Here is a 17,785-nt window from a genome sequence, read left to right as displayed (position 1 = left end):
TTTTGTATTATGAATAAAAATAAACCTTCCAAAATCCTCCCAACCAAAATTCTTTAATTTTTTCCACTATTTTCTTCTCTATTTTCGAAGCCCTCGTCCCTCTTATCCTCCAATCGCAAACAAAGCCTAAAATAAGAGGGAGTTTAATGCAATATAATAGATTCAAGTTCTTCATTATAAAATACACCAATAAAAAACAATTTAAGATTCTACTTATTTTTTTTATATTTTCTCCTATACACTTGTGTTAGAGTGTTGTGATACGTAGTTACATATATTTTTATGGGAGTATGAGTGTACTTGGGGCCGTATGTGTGGTTGAGGATAGATTATAAGTTGTAACAATTTTTACATAGTGTTATTCTCTTATTGTCATTTAAAAATAGTTGTGGATTTTTCTTCTTTTTTCATATTATATCCTTGTGTTATGATTGCATCTCTTATTTTTATCTATGTTGATTTTTTCCAAAAACTTGTATATGAACTTTTAGCTCGATCTGAGGATAACAATTATTATTGTGTTTTGAGGTTGCATAGGATTGTCTGACCTTCCACGTCAAAAAAGAAGGATAATATAGTGAAAGAGTTGTTGAGCTGGAATCACAACTTCTCTTGTGCCGTTCGTGCTAGAAAAAATTGATAGAAGAATTGTTTGACTTGTGGAAAGTTCAAGTCAAAGATGTGTTCATACAATCAAGATTACATAAGGTGATGGTTAGATGTTAGTACATGAGAATTGATTGATATTGATAGAAGGTGTTGGTTAGATGTTAGAAGATGAACATCAAACTTATTCATGTAAATCCATTTAATTTCAATGATATTTTTAGATTTGGGTCACGGAACAACCTCTCAAACTTCATTTATTTTAAATTGAATAAGCTTTTCCTGCATTGCTGGTTCATTATGAGTGAGAGTCATACATATTAGGTCAAACACTCAGCTAAATCTCAAAGACTCACCTAAACAAGTGAGAGAGACACCACATATTCACTCAAACTTTTAAGATGATAGGTGTATGAGTCCGTTTATTTATAAAGTGTTTAACCTCCACTTTTCTAAATAATATGGAACTTAAAACTCACATTTATTTTTCTATACACTCACACTTGATTCTCAACATGCATATCATTTCTTTATAAGAGAGCTTCTAGTGATACCATGTTAAAATTCTTATTTTCTTAAGAACTAGAAACTAGGCAATCACTCGTGCTTACACATAGGTTTGCTAAAATGTCAAATAAAATAAAATAAAGTCTTATATGAATAAATAAAAAATAATAAGATTTGAAAATAAATATTAAAAATAGTATAATATATGTTTTTATTGAATAATTAAATAAATAAATAGGTAATTAAATATAGGAAAATGCTAACGAGTGTCCCATACACTAGTTAAGAGATTAAAAAGGAAAATTGAACATTATTTAAAAGATTAAAAGATAATTTTTTCTAATAATATGTGTATTCAATACACTGAAAAACATAAACAATAATTTTTTTTAAAGAATATTGTGTGTATTCAATGCATTGAATATATAATATTTTCTTTATTAGAAATCTTAACTAGTATCCGCATAGACTCGTTAGCACGACCTTTAAATATAATGATTATGATTGTTGTAGTTGGCATAAAAATATGAAGTAGATTTAATGCTCTAGTTTAATTATGGTTTGCGTGTTTTTTTATTAATGACACTGTTTTTCATGTTTTTTTTAATATTTATCAAAGATTTGTCCAAGGGTTTTATGTATTAGTGACAAATATTCCTCTAGTAAATTTTTTTGATATCTGTCAACACCAAAATTTGTTTGAGTTTTTTTCACATAAATCAATGACAAATATTTGATTAGTGTATTTTAATGTATTAATGACAAATATATATATAATCTGTCTTGAGTTTTTTTATAAGTATAAAAAATATATTCTCTTTGTATTTTTTATAATTATTTTCATTTCTATGTTGACAATATTAAAAGAATATTAATTTTAATTAATTTTTTAGAGTCAAATATTGTGTTTCATTTATGATATTATTTATATTAAATTCAATTTATTATATTATAATTTTTATAATAATTAATTTAAATATATAAAAATATCAATTTAGACTATTTAATTAATTGTATATATTTGCCGTGTTCATAAAATATACGCTCCAACGACTTTTTGGTGACTTATGTTTACACGATGTGAAAAAACTGAAATCTGAAATTTTTATATTAAATGTGTCAGAGTTTTTCTCATTTTAATTTTCCATATGAAAAAATAATTAATTCTTAGTATTTATTTTAACAAAGAAATATTTGTTCTTGTGTGATTTGATAATAAATCAAATTTTATATGTTGTAATTATTTTTATTTTTATTTAGGTGATATAAAAATATTAAATCTAATTAACTAATTAGTAATTATTATTTATTAATTTCAACTAATTTTAATGATATAAACATTTGTCTTGTACATGATTTTTATAATTAATTCAAATTATAATTTCAATTAATTGATTATCGAGAAACAAATATTTGTTTCTTGAATCAATTGTATAGTTTAAAAAAATTCTCATACTCGAACTCATATCAGCGTGGGCACCAATGTTTATACCCGTACTCGTATCCTATGGATACTTAAGTACTCATAACATACTCGTTTATTTGTATTTCTAATCAAAAATGATCGATCAATTACAATTTATCATGTCATTTTAATTTTCTTCACAACAATTAAAAAAAATTGAGGATGTTATTGTTGAGATAAGAAATAAATAAATATTTACCTGCTTATTTTAGTGGATAGTTGCCCGTACCTGTGTCCGTATCCATTTTGCAGGCTTTTACCTATCTGTTATGAGTAATTTTTACGAATATCCACTCGAGATGAGTACAATTTCCATCCATATTCTAATTACTTATTGGGATTAATTATTAAAAAAAATATTATAAAATTTAAATGCGAAAAAATATTGTAATTGAAATACTATAGTGGTTCTTAATTTGATGTTGAACATATTATAAAAATAAATTAAATTTTAAATTATTTTGTTGAAAATGGACGCATGAAAGCAGGAATTTACATTATTTTTTAATGGCACATTTATTTGAGTATTATTTTAAATTGAAGAAAATTAAAATTAGTGTATCATAATTTTTCTATATTTTATAAAATGATTTAGGAAAAGTTATAATTTTTTAACGAAATTCTTAAAATCTTATTCAAATGCTTTTTAGTTTTTAAAGTAATTTCTTAGTGATATAAAGTGATTTTTTTTTATAAAATAACCATGTTTTTCAAAATAAATACGAAAATAATCAACTTTTCAAAAAAAAATCCAAAATAACCATGTTTGGGAGAGGATGCGCCAGGGGTGTTGGCGCACCCCCTAAAAAATTAGAGGAGGCGCCAGATGTATTGGCGCCAATGCATTGGGCTCCTAAAGGAGGAGCCAATGCATGTGGCGCCTGCTTGGCCCTCCTAAAGGAGGCGCCAAGGGCAATGGCGCCTACATGGCCCTCCTAAAGGAGGCGCCAAGGGCAATGGCGCCTTAGTGTGTGTGTGTGGTGGGTGCCATTTTTTGTGGCGCCTGTGTGTGTGTCATGTGGTTTTGTCCAATTCATCTTCCGCCTCTATAAATACCATCACCTTGCATACAATTATTTCCACTCTAATTCATCTCCTAGTCTAGTTCAACCATCAATTTTAGTTTTCTTTGTTTTAACAATGTCTGCATACATTCAGAAACGAAATGCTGATGTAATATTTTCTGTCGTTGCGGCTCCGATACAGGTTCGACTTTGGAACACAGATACGTTTGAACGTCTTAATCGGACGTTGTATAGTTGGTTAGAGGGAGAAATTGGAGATGGTGAACGGATTAGAAGAATACAATGGCTTGTGTCCACGTTCAACCAAAACGGAGAAGTGCGTGAATGGGTGGATATTAAGACCGACCAAGATGCTAGTAGGATGATGCAGTACATGTTCAAAATTGCTTTGATGGTTGTAATCGCATAGTTTTTGTATTCTAGTTGTTTTAATTGTTTGTGTTATTTTTTATGAACAACTGTCTTTTCGTCACAGACGTCTACTATGAAGTAAAATTAATTTTCCATATATTGCAACAAAGGTACTTTGAAATAAATTTAAGTTTCCATATATAGCAACAGAGGTACATCTGAATTTATCTGGTTGTGCTCGTTCCAACACTAGGACAGTTATTACGATGTGACCTGGTTGACGGCATGAACTACATAGTCTAACCATTTTGTTCGCCGTATCCATTTCGGTTCGAATCCGGATGCTGTTAGGGCGACCCTTTTTCTTCCTTCGCATAACTTCGTTGTGCCAGACGATGTCCCCTTGATATTCTGGCCAATAATCCTCTTTTGCCACTACTGAAAAACTAATTTTATAAACATTTGAAAGGCTGGCGACTTTGTAAACTTCAGATAGCAAGTAGGATGGATCCCTTCGAACCTTTGAGCACGCCACTATGACATGGGAGCAGGGGGTACGAAGGGCTTGGAACCTTCCGCAGTCGCACCAACCTCTATCTAATTCGACTATGTACTGTCCCATTGGCATGCCCTCATTGTGATCCATGGACTCGGCAACACTAAACCAACCTTTTGTTCGGTCAAATACCGTAACCACGTGTGTGTTTGCTTTGGCAGCTTCATGTTTGATGAATTTCATTGAAGCATCACTGAACAACTGTCCAGATTGCAACACGGAACTCCATTTTGAGCGTCTGGTTTCAAACAACGCCCCTAGCCTGAAATATGTAGCTTGCACCAAAGCGGTTATTGGTAGGTTACGAATTCCTTTGAAGACAGAGTTCATTGATTCCACAAGATTTGTTGTCATGTGGCCCCAACGTTGTCCGCCGTCGTATGCCCTAGTCCACTTCTCCAACGGAATACTATCGATCCACCGAATCGCATCTTCGTTCGACAATCTTATTTCCTCGCGGTAGTGTTTGAAAGAAGGTTCTATTAATGCGTAACCTGCATTGACAACCTTCTTACGCAACGTCTTATCTTTGATTTCTCGCATGAAATTCGGAGCAATATGTCTAATACAAAACACATGCGTCGAATGAGGATTTTGCCAGCCATTGTCAATGTTATTATATGCACTGATGATTGAGGGGTGTCTATCAGAGATCAAACACAAGTTAGGTTGAGGTGCAACGTGCAATCGGAGATTTCTTCGGAAAAAACTTCATCCCTCAGCATTCTCCCTTTCAACTAAGGCAAAGGCGATCGGAAAAATATTATTGTTCCCATCTTGTGCCACTGCCATCAGTAACGTTCCTTTGTATTTTCCATACAACCATGTACCATCAATTTGTATAATTGGTTTACAGAAAGAAAAACCTATGATACACGGTTGATACGCCCAAAATAGACGGTGAAATATTCTATTTCCAACAGCACACGTACCATCTGGTGTATATGCGGGCAATATTTCCATCTTGAAAATTGTACCGGGAGCATAGTGTTTTAGAGCGAACATGTATTTTGGAAGTTGTTTGTAAGATTCCTCCCAATTGCCAAACACTTTTTCAACAGCTTTTGTTCTAGCTATCCATGCCTTCCTATATGATGGTGTGTAGTTGTACTCTGCCCTAATATGCGAGATTATTGTACTCACCTTTAAAGACGGATTATCGCCAATGACAGACAATATTTCATCGCATATTAGCTGAGAGCTTAATTTACGATGATCCTGCATTGGGTTTGTCAGCATGCATGTGTGATCTGGACCCATTGATCCAATCTCCCAAGACTCCTTCCTCTTCCTGTACGAAGCTAACAACTTAAAAAGGCAGTGCTCATTCGGACAATAAACTTTATACCTCAATGCGTCAGTTATGTCAACTCTGAAATCTGCCGATAGTTCCATGTGGAATTTTTTGATGGCTTTTACACATTCCTCTTTTGTGCGAAATGTGTCTCCTTGTTTCAGAGATCCTTGCATTTGCACGTAAGGATTGTACCATACATCTCCTGAAGGTTCATCTGAACCCAAATTTAACCTTGTCATGTGTTGGGGTGGGCAATATACATGACCTGCTGGTATTGGCTCCTCTTCCTCTTCAGCGTTCACCATCGAATCAACGATGATCTCAGGTTCCTCTTCTTCATCGTCTGGAACATTCACCTCAGCTTGTTCGTCATCAGTCTCACAAAACACTTGTGACTGATCAATGTACTAAGACTCCTGTTGTTGACGTGGTAATATATACAACTCTATATTGTTGTAACCGGATTGTTCGTGACTGCCAAACATATGTTGAACATCATCATCATCTCGAATCTTCTTCTGATAAAATTTTACCTGGTTTTCTGCAAAACAAACTGGATTTTTATAGATGATCTGACCCACATCATTGCACTGCAATTTCTTTTCTATTCTTTGTAATAGGTGTGAAAAATTTGATCGCCGATTTATTGTAAACTGAGTCACCTGTGTCTCTCGAAAACAAAAACCGAACAACTGATGATCAAATATTTCACCTTCAACATGTGCACTGATCATATAATGTTGTGTGGAAGACATTGTGTTGAATGGAATTGAAACTGAATGCATTGCTAAGTTGTTCAACTGCACAATATAAATAGTTGGCCAATGCATTGATAAATTGATAATTGTCTGTACAGACTTGACCATACATGCAGTTGAAGGAATCCAACACGCAGAGAAAAGAGTGAAAAGAATACATGCAGTTGAAGGAATCTAGCACACAGAGGAAAGAGTGAAAAGAATACTCAATAGCCAGGGAATCAAAGAATCTGAGTTCTGTGCCCTAATGTGCCCTAAGATTCCAATCCTAGGCGCCCATTCCCTAGGCGCCATAAAGTAACTGAGGCGCCAAAGGGTTGGGCGCCTCTTCACAAATCAAAACATAGGCGCCACTAGGAAGGGCGCCCCTTCCAAATGCCCTACACTTAGGCGCCAAGAGGAAGGGCGCCTCTTCCTTGCATGTGAAAAATCACATGTAGGCGCCAAAGTTAAGGGCTCCTCTTCCCCTTGCATGTGATTTCTTCACATGCGCCTAGTAGATTCCTCACATGACCTTCCATGCTGAATTTTGTCATTCACTTTTGTCATTCACTTGTCTCCTCTTGCCTTTGCATGCAACCAATCACACTCTTTTTGGTTTCTAAACCTACTCACTCATTCATCTATAAATAGTCTCTCATATCAACAATATCAAATCATCTTCATCACACTCTTTTCTTCTACCACATTTCTTTCATCTAACAAACTCAAGCTTTGCAAAATCGAATCATGTCTTTGTTAACTATGGGCGATGAACACAGAGGCACAATCGAGAATATCTCGGCATTTGTATGTTAGCTCTCTCTTTTAGTTACTATTTCTAGATTACCTCTAATACATATCTTCTTTGTGTTATACCTTTGTAATCTCTCTCTTTTTAGTTTCTATTTCTGGATTACATCTAATACATCTTTCTTGAGTATGTATTTCTTCTTCTAATTGTATTTTCTTATTTTTTTGTTATTAGGATCCGAAGCGGTTTAGATGTCGTGTACATGAATATGTACCTCATGATCCTTTAATAGAACCATATATTAGAGGATGTGGATTTGGAAATCTACTAAACATTGTTTCGTACTCGGTGGACTACAAGTTCATTCTGGCTTTGTTGGAGAGGTGGAGACCCGAGACCCACACATTTCAGCTTCCGATTGGTGAGTGTACTGTCACACTTGAGGACGTGTACATGTTGTTGGGTCTTCATATAGATGGAAAGGCAGTGAATGGGCAAGTTAACCAAGACAACAATATATGCAATGAATTACTGGGTGCCCCTTTGTTAGACGACAAAACTGAGGGAGACACATCCGGTCAAGCAAGGGGGCAAGGTATAAATTTAAAATACCTTAAACAATATTATACCAGTATAGTACTGTCCGAAGATTCAACCGAGTATGAGAAAATAATAAAAGCTCGGTGTTATATTATGATTTTATTTGATAACTTTTTGTTTCCAGAAAGTACAGGTAATTCAGTGAATATAATGTATTTACCTTTATTACGCAACATCAATAAAGTAAACAGTTATAGTTGGGGTTCAGCTGTGTTGGCCCATCTATATAGTGCAATGTGTAGAACTGCAAAAAAGAATACCTATACTTTTTTTTCATGTGCTTATTTGCTTCAAGCTTGGGGTGGTCTAGGATGTCGTCGCTCGCCCCGATAAATGAGCGCCCATTCGTGTTCCCCTTTGCAACCAAGTAAGTCTAGCACTTTACCATTCACCATTTAGTTAATTATATTTATTATTATAATTAACACTAAATAATATTTTTCATTTCTTCTTATTATCTTAGGTGGTCAGTAAGGGGAATGAACTACAATAGGTGTCCGAAACACGCTATTGTAGTCTATCGAAATCTATTGGACCACATTGGACATGATGATGTAATACTCCTACCAAACTATATTTTAATTTAAAATTACTTCTCAAATTATTTTCCATCTAACCATTTGGTTTTGTTTAACAGTTTGTTTGGAGGCCATATCTGGGTCTGAATCATGATGTGAACCATGACGATGCTGCAGTTTGGACAGCGAAGACACCGATTATCCGATTCACTACAGTTGAAATGCACCAAAGTGACCGGGTCAAACTGCAGTTTGGAATGCTACAACATATTCCAGAATCTCCCACGTGTTTGGGGAATTGGCATCAAAAGAGGGTCGATGCATAGTGGGATTATTCTGACTGGAGAGACTTTGCAAAAGACATGTGTCGTCAATGGAGGAATCGACGACAACACATCTTGAACGAACCAGTCATCCAAGGTGCAAGACCGACTCAACAATATATGGAATGGTTTAGGTCTGTAACAACTCAGCAATTTGTATCTGAGCCGCGGTATTTGATGGATCCACGCCAACTTGCTTCGTCATCGTATGCCTCACCTCAATTCACCACCCAACACCAATGTGAACCCACCCAAACTCAACAACCAACCACACAACATCAATCGGCCACATACACACAACAAAAGCACACCCAACATCGCAACCCGTTCATGCCAACCACCCAACAACGAGCCATCCAACGTCGCAATCCATTCATACCACCCACCCAAACACAACACCAAGAACCAAACCTCGCAACCACAACCGTTTATAGCCCAGATGATTCATATGGGTCACGTCATCGTAGCCCCCCACCAATTAACATCCAACCACTGTTTAACTATAATACGCCCCAAGAACCATTGCTTCGTTTTCAAAACGACTCAATGACTCAGTTTGGGCAACTATACCGTCCCCAATTCACCCAACCCCAGCGCCCTAACTACGATGACATGGGCACCGAACTCCATTACAGAAGCGCCGTTGGCCAGAGCCCCTCCGGATATTGGGAGCAAATGATGACACATCTGTCAAATACCGCCGGAACTTCTGCCGGACCTTCCAACCAGTCATCGCTCGATCAGGTCAACACCCAAAGACCACAAACACCTCAAGAAAATCGTGGGAGACCTCGGAGACAACCTAACGCACCGGGATGTGGAACCGGTGGACGTTATAATCGGACGGGTCATTAGGTTTTTGGTCTTTCTAATGTAATCAATTATTATATATTTAATGAAGTTCTTTTATTTTTATTTTTATTTATTATGTATTAAATAATAAATTTTAAATATTAAAAACAAAAAATATTATAAACAAAATATAATTAAAAAAATATTAAAATAGAAAAAAAATATAAAAAAAATAACAGAGGGTGTATGCGCCAGATGTGGTGGCGCATACACCCACCACACACACACACTAAGGCGCCATTGCCCTTGGCGCCTCCTTTAGGAGGGCCAAGCAGGCGCCACATGCATTGGCTCCTCCTTTAGGAGCCCAATGCATTGGCGCGAATACATCTGGCGCCTCCTCTAATTTTTTAGGGGGTGCGCCAACACCCCTGACGCATCCTCTCCCAAATATGGTTATTTTGAAAAAAAAAATTAAAAAATTGATTATTTTCGTATTTATTTTGAAAAACATGATTATTTTAAAAAAAAATTCATATAAAGTCTTCTCATCTATGATTTATATACTATTATTTGTATTTATTAAAAGATAAAGTAGAATAAATTTATTAATAACAAAAGTTATCACATGTATGAGAGGTATGTATCAACATCCTTATACATTTATTTAAAAAAAATATATTTATAAGTTTTTTTTATGAGTTCAAGTTTTGAAGGACCATGATACTCTCTCTTAAAATATTTAACATTACTATAATTTTAAGATTGAATTTAAATTCAGAATCTCTAATTACACGGTAAAAGATTCTTAAACTCTCATTCAAATAGTTTTGAGTTTTTAAAATAATTTCTCAGTGATATAAACTATTCTCTTATATGGTCTATATAATACTATTTTTATTCATTAAAATATATTAAAAATTAAATTAAATTCATTTATTAATAACAATAGTTAACACATGTATGAGTTGTATTGTATGTATCATCACTCTTTAGTGGTTTATTTTTATAAAAATATTGTGAAAACAATATAGTGCATAAAATATACAATTAATACATTATAATGTTAACTTTTTTGTGTTGATGGTAATAAAAAAACCATTAATTTTAAATATTGTTTGTTATATGTATTTGTCTTGAGTATGATTTTATAATAAGTTATTATTATTTTATTAGGATTGTTTTTATTTTTATTTAAAAGATACAAATAAAACATATCTAACTATTTGATTCTTTAAAATTGTTGTCCCTTTTAAAATTTGTATGTCTCAAACAATTTCTCATGGTTCATTTTCTTAAAACAACATAAAAATAATATAATGTAGAAAACTTATAATTATTATATTATAAATGTTTATTTTTTATCCCAAAAATATATTTAAAAAGTATATAATTTAAAATAATTATTGAATATTATATATTTGTTTTGTATATGTTTTTTTATAAAAAAATTATTAAAAATGAAAGAGTTTTTAAAATTATAGTTTTGAGATTATTTATTATTTATTTTTAAATTGTTTATTATGGTATGAAGCAATTTACATTAGTATACATATTTCTCATACGTATCAATCAAAAAGATTGGGACAGATTTGGATTTTCATTGGCAATTGCTTTTCTAAAGTTTTATAGGAGATGTAATGAGAGAATTCTTAATTGATCAATTCTCTTAATTTCTGATTTTGCATTTCTTAACTTTGATTACAATATATTTGTATAACCATAGATCTCCACTAAGTTAATTACATACAAGTCTCAATATATATAAAGATTAGTATTCTTTAGGAATTAGCTAGGGAAATTAAGCAGTGTTATATAGGCTATATGACTTTATAATTAGTGCACAGTAATTACAGTGTGAGTTGGTCATTACCGTTCCTTTAATGTTATTAATCATAATAATACATTAAAGTTTAAATAAAGCAAGGATTACATTGATGATTTTAATTTTTTCAAAAATTCAAAACTATTTTTAGAAACTTTAAAATGAATTTTTGCTCTATATTTTAATTCAAATAATAATAACAGCACGTATAAAAGTCCAATCAAAGAAATAGGGGCATTACGAGACCTTGTTTGTTATCGTATTTCCTCTCAGCCAACTTGCATGCAACTTGCATATGGGGCAGTGCATAATTGCTAGAGTTGTTCCACCATTATGTGCAATAATTAGGCAATGTACATATATCATTGTAAGTACTCCACCCCTTTCATAAATATGGGTCCATACGTAATTAATGTTTTTTTTAAATGTGTTAGTTTTATAGTTATTTTAAATAATAGTTCATTTTTTCTAGCATTTATAATAGTTAACTAATACTAATTACATTATTTTAAATTTAATAATTTTCATTTTTCATTTATAATTAAGATACACATAAAAAAGTTATAAAAGTATTATATTTAAAAATTGTTGATTTATCTAAATTTTACTATTTTATTTATCTAAATTTTTTAATTGATCAACTAGGTCAGTTAATTTAAAATGTAGTAAATATCATTTATTAAATTAATTAATTGATCAACTAGGTCGGTTAATTGATTAACAAGTCAATAAAACAATTAAATAGAATGAAGTTTAGAGAAGATTCATGTATATTATTTGAAATAATAATAAATAATTTATTATATTTTAAAGTGATAATTATTTTGAAATACAAAAAACATGAAAATAAAGTAGTTTTATGAAATAGAAAAGATATATAGAATTGGGACAACTTCAATCATCTTATAAACCATTAAATTTTTTAATTAAATAATGAAAAAATAATTTATGAAAGATTACTAAAATAAGTAAGAATTAATAATTTGATAATTTTAAGAGATCAATATTAGATACACACTACTTTGTCGTGTTCTATCCCCACATGAACTAACAATATGAAAAGGTTTTAAAACTAGGATTAAATTTTTAATTATTATTTAGTATTTCTTATTAGGGAACATTAAACTCTCAATGTCTTGATCTTTACAACTCTGCCCCTCAACTCAGGGAAACAAAACAAGAGACATATCACATGTTTTGACTCTTTTTGTTTTATTGTATTAATGTGCTTGAAGTGCAACAAGACACATATCACATGTTTTGACTCTTTTTCACCTAACAAGAAACTTATCTATTTTATTTTCAATTGTTCGCTTCTCCTTTCTTTTTTTTTTTTGTCAATCTAGTGTTAAATGTCTAAAATAAAGTTCAAACGAGACCTTATAAAAATCGTTTTTTTAATCTAAATACTTATATTAATTAAATTTTCATTTTCATTATCATAAATAAAAAATAAAGAAAATAATCTAAGAGTACTGTATATAACAAAAGTAAAAGCTCTTTTATATTTTTAGTTCGTAAATTCGACGAATACTATGAAACAGAGAAGGATATTTTTGTATTTTTTTCTTAATTAAATATGATTTTTTTTAAAATACATCTTAATTAAATAAGAATTTTTTGAAAAAATAAAGATGATATATCAAAAAGAAAGATAGTTACACAAAATGTCGAGAATATACCAAAATTCACTGAATTTTAAGAAAGGTATCCAAAATCTATTTTTTTACAAAATTTTGTCTAATATCCAAAAGAATGTCTTCAAAGTAAGTTAAAGAAGAAGTTGTGCGGTCAATGCTAGAAAAAAATATGCACAATAATTTTCTTCTCTATAAATGTGAAATAAAACAAAGTCATATTTTAAATAATGTTCGAGGAGTTATTCCAAAGTTTCCTTAATTGCCAAGAAACCAAGGGGGTTTAGTTAAATCTTGCACTACTAGAAGAGAGTTTGTTTCGATCCAAAATTTGGTCAAGATGTATCTGAGAAAATCTGAATTGCTCTAATAACTGCCCTACATTTAGCATGAAAAGAGGACGAAGCAACAAGATTCTCAGAGAACAACGGAACCAAATCTCCATTATTGTCTCTAACAATTACCCCACATTCAAACTTACCATTTTCATGGCTTTGAGTAATATGAAGAGAGATGTCAAATGCTTTGAGTAATATAAAGTCATCCATGACTGAGATTGCATTAAAATTTGTGTTATTTCTTGTACATATAACTTGAGCTTTGATGCCAACAAGAGTGTTAATGAAAGATAGGGACTTGTTCTTGAATCTAGTTGCATTCCTAGCACTCCATATTCCATTGATAATGTAGACAATATGCATTTTATATCAAGGAAGCATTTAGAGGATCTTCCGCCAATTATCCAACGATCATCCAAACTTGTAGGAGAGTGATTCATGTTTAAGGTTATGTAGAACCAGTTTTAAAATCACCTTGCAAAACTGCCTGAAAATAACATATGCCCAAAGTTTTCAGAACTAGACTTGTAAAGGGAACAAACTAAAGTTAGCTTGCAGCCTCTAGCCATAAGTTGGTCATCTATGGAAATCTTCATAAGCATCAACTTCCATACAAACATTGCTTTGGAGGGGGGAGTATCCTTGTTCCACATGAGTTATGCTCAAGCCAGTCTAGAAGAAGGGACAATTTTGAATAAGTATTCCTCTTTCAGGCTCAGGATGCTCGCGGTTTCATGAGGCCAAATCAGCTGATCATCATTTGCATTGTTATTTAAACAAGCCTTAGCTAGCCTAGTTGGAGGAAAAGGAAATTGGTTCATCCAATCAAGGAGAAAATTCCATTGACCATTCACAATGACCTCATAGGCTTTTCTATAAGGGTGATGTCTTGGGAAGCAAGAAACTCAAAGCTAGTATTAGATGAAGGGTTGATGCCTTTTCCAAAAATCCAACTGCACTGAATATTTAGAAGATGCATCTCACATTTTATTCCATGCCATATGGATGAGAAGATGTGGTACTTATGCTGCCAATGGGTATCATGGTTTTAGCCTTTATAATTTTAGCTCATGGCTCATGATTGTGATTTTTTAATGCTCTCTTCTCTGATTCCTTTTGGTTGTAATGATTACGAGTTTTTATATCTTTTTCTTTTGGTTTATGTGATATGAGTTTCTCTGCTTAATGTTTCCTCTCTATTATTCTCTCTCCCCAAAATTCTTTTTTTTTTCTTTTGAATTTTTAGTTCCATTTTATTGATGAAATTGTTGAAGTTGTATGTCCATCGTGTATTATGTATATTGTATTTTGAGTTGCTTTGCCAAAATATTTAGCTTTGCATGGATAAAAGAAGAAAGAACGGGCTATATTCATGCTTTTGTAACGACATTAAACAGTTTTAACAAGCATGCATTGAAGAGAATACTTTTAGCAATTACAAGAGAAGTGATATATTAAAGAACCAACCTTGATCAAATTATTTATATGCTCTTGCAAACCATTTTGGAGAATGATTTGGTTGTTGTTGATTTCACCTTGGTGTAAAAATCAACTGATAAAAATTTGTTGATTTCACCTCGGTGGAAAAACTAACTGAGGGGAAAGTGGAAAACTTTCTATTACACCATTTGTTACCCCACCCACCAAACCGAGGTAAATTTCCTTGTTCAGGCAAGGTAAACACCATTTTTCGCAATAGTGTAGAAAGATGATATAGAATTATAAACAATTTGATGAAAGAAACTATGATTGAAACAACACACACTACAAGAAAAAACTTGTCTAGCTAAGAGTTAAACCCCTCACAAATGCAAAAATCCCCTCACAAAATAAAAATTTACGAGGGGACTAGCCCCTAGCTAAACAGGTCATCACAAGTTATTAGTGAGAGGTCTGCCACATTGCTATTTTGCTTAGGGTTAAACCCCTCACAAAACATGATCCATAAATTTTCTACTACTGACACAAAGGCGAAGAGTTCATGAGATTGTGAGTCTATCAGATTAACTAAATGTGAAGAATTTGAATGTTTAATGGGAAAGAAGAGGTTTGTAAGAGTTGTGATAGTGATGGTTATGGAGGTGTGTTTAAATAGAAGTGAGATGGAGAAGTGAAAAGGTTGAAGGATTAATGAGGGAATATTTCGGAATGTGTAGGAGGTGGGATGGTTAAAGGTTGGGTAGGTGGGGAGGTAGAGTTAATAATGGGGAGAGGAAGTTTGAAAGGAAGAAACTGCAGCTTTTTCGTTTTTGTTCAGCATGGCGACCGCCATATATAATGTGGCGAACACCACGAAATTAAATCATGGCGAGCGCTATGTAGGTGTGGCGAACACCACACGTGTCAGGAACAAATTTTATCCATTATACTCATGATTTTTGAAGTTGGGCTTTTTCTCACGAGTTTCTTTCCTTATATTAATTTGTTTGGCCTGCATCATGGTTAGTGGTGTAGAAATACTTTTTTGATAATAAAAATGAAAAATGCAATTCATAGAAAAATATAGAAGTTCATCAAAAATAGGTAAATAAACGACTAACAAAAAATATAATCAAGGGAAATTAAACAAATAGGCAAAAGTTTACTGAATCCAGATGGTAAACCACCACCATAGTAGTAAATGAATGTCATAAAGCAAAAACAATTGTCAGAATGTAAATCAACATAAATGTCAAAACAGAAATAGAATAATAATAAAATGGGAGTACCACTAGAGAAGAGATAAAAAGAACAATAATAAGGTTAGTAGAAATATGCTAAGGAGAGATGTAGCGTTCCTGAAAAGAATACATGAGAAAGTTAGTAAATAATCAGTAGAGGTTAAATTTCCCGTTTATATGTTCGGATAAGAAAAGAAAAGGAAATGATAAACAAAATTCGTGGGTTGTCTCCCATGCAACACTTTGTTTAACATCGGTAGCTAGACGACTTAGAAGTGTAAGTACTCATGGGGATTCTTTCGAGGACGAATCCTCAGCCAAACTTTTAGTTATCCTCGATTTCCATGACCACTTATTAAGCTATCTCTCATATCCATCACCTTTTCGTTTCTTTCTTCTGCGAGGTGGTTTATTCTTCTAAACTTGTAGTGATGGTTCTGGCTCTGTCTTGAGAAATAGCTTTTTAGGTCTGGGTTCAATTTTTTCATCCACCACCTCAAAGTCTAACTTGCCTCTCTTAATACTAATGAATTCACTAGTTTCATGGTCTTCTAATTTTCTCTTCTTATTTAGGATCTCAAATAAAGGTGCACTGGTGTGGATATTATCCAATAGCTTCTCATACCTTTCGGATTTGGAGTCTATCTTAACTCCCACAGACCTTCACAGGAAAGGAATACGTGATTTATAGGGAGGAGGAACAACACAAAGTTCTTTTTTCTCTACCTTTTCGACAACATCCCTTTCGAGTGGTGTCGGTGGATCTTTCTCAATCTCTACTATTTTTTCACCTGAACCCTCCTCATCATCACCCTCCTTAGGATTTCCGATAGATTTTCCACTAGTGGTTGTTACAACATCCACATGTTTCTTAGGGAAGGGTCCTAGAGGTGTCTGTGTAAGCAGGGAGATTTGAGTCTTCATTGCCTTGTTGTGAGTCGCTAGGGACTCGACCATAATGTTCAACTTCCTAAGGGCTTCTTTAGTATTAAAAAGTTGGTTCATAAAATATTTATTCCGCATGGTTTATGTTGGCATAAATTTTCGCATGGTGCATTCTAGTTTGGAGGGAGTTATTGTATCAACGTAATGATCTTATATATTATTTACATTAAATTTATGAGACTCATGCGGTACTTCATAATCTTGAGAGCGGTAATTGTAAGAAAAAATTTGGAGATGCATAGTGATAGAGATAGGGTGCCTTAATCTAGACGATGTAACATCAAGTTACGAAATTTTGACGTAATTGGTCCCCGACAACGGCGCTAAAAACTTGTTCGCGAGATTGTGAGTCTATCGGATTAACTAATTGCAAGTGTACAGTCTATCGTGTAGTTTTAAAAGATATTGATCTCACAGAGACCAATAGTCAAATCTATCGTTTCTAATTGTCACGATGTTTATCTAAGGTGATATCAAAAAATGTTTGGAATAGAAACAAAATGAAAATAATAACGTTTAAACAAATTCAAAGAGCTAATTAAGAAGGATCACGTCAATGAACAATACCCATATTATCTCTTATTAGAACTACCTATGGGACAATGTTTTCTTCCTTGAAAAAGAGTTAATTAAGAAGGAGCTGTCACTTTCGAGTTTTCGGAACCAAACTTTATCTTTAATCTATACCATCCGCTCATGCTGCACTTGCCGCGTCTTGCGTCAAAGTAAAAATTCCTTATTTACGCAACCACCTCTTTAACTTAGTTGAAAAGTAACTTTGATCGAAAACATTAACTTAAAGATTGTATTAAAGTCAAAACAGCCCCAAAAGCACTCTTACAGAGACAA

Source organism: Lathyrus oleraceus, chromosome 2 (genome assembly GCF_024323335.1).
Source record: "Lathyrus oleraceus cultivar Zhongwan6 chromosome 2, CAAS_Psat_ZW6_1.0, whole genome shotgun sequence".
In the NCBI taxonomy this organism is placed as follows: Eukaryota; Viridiplantae; Streptophyta; class Magnoliopsida; order Fabales; family Fabaceae; genus Lathyrus; species Lathyrus oleraceus.
Note: the sequence above shows the minus strand (reverse complement) of the source record.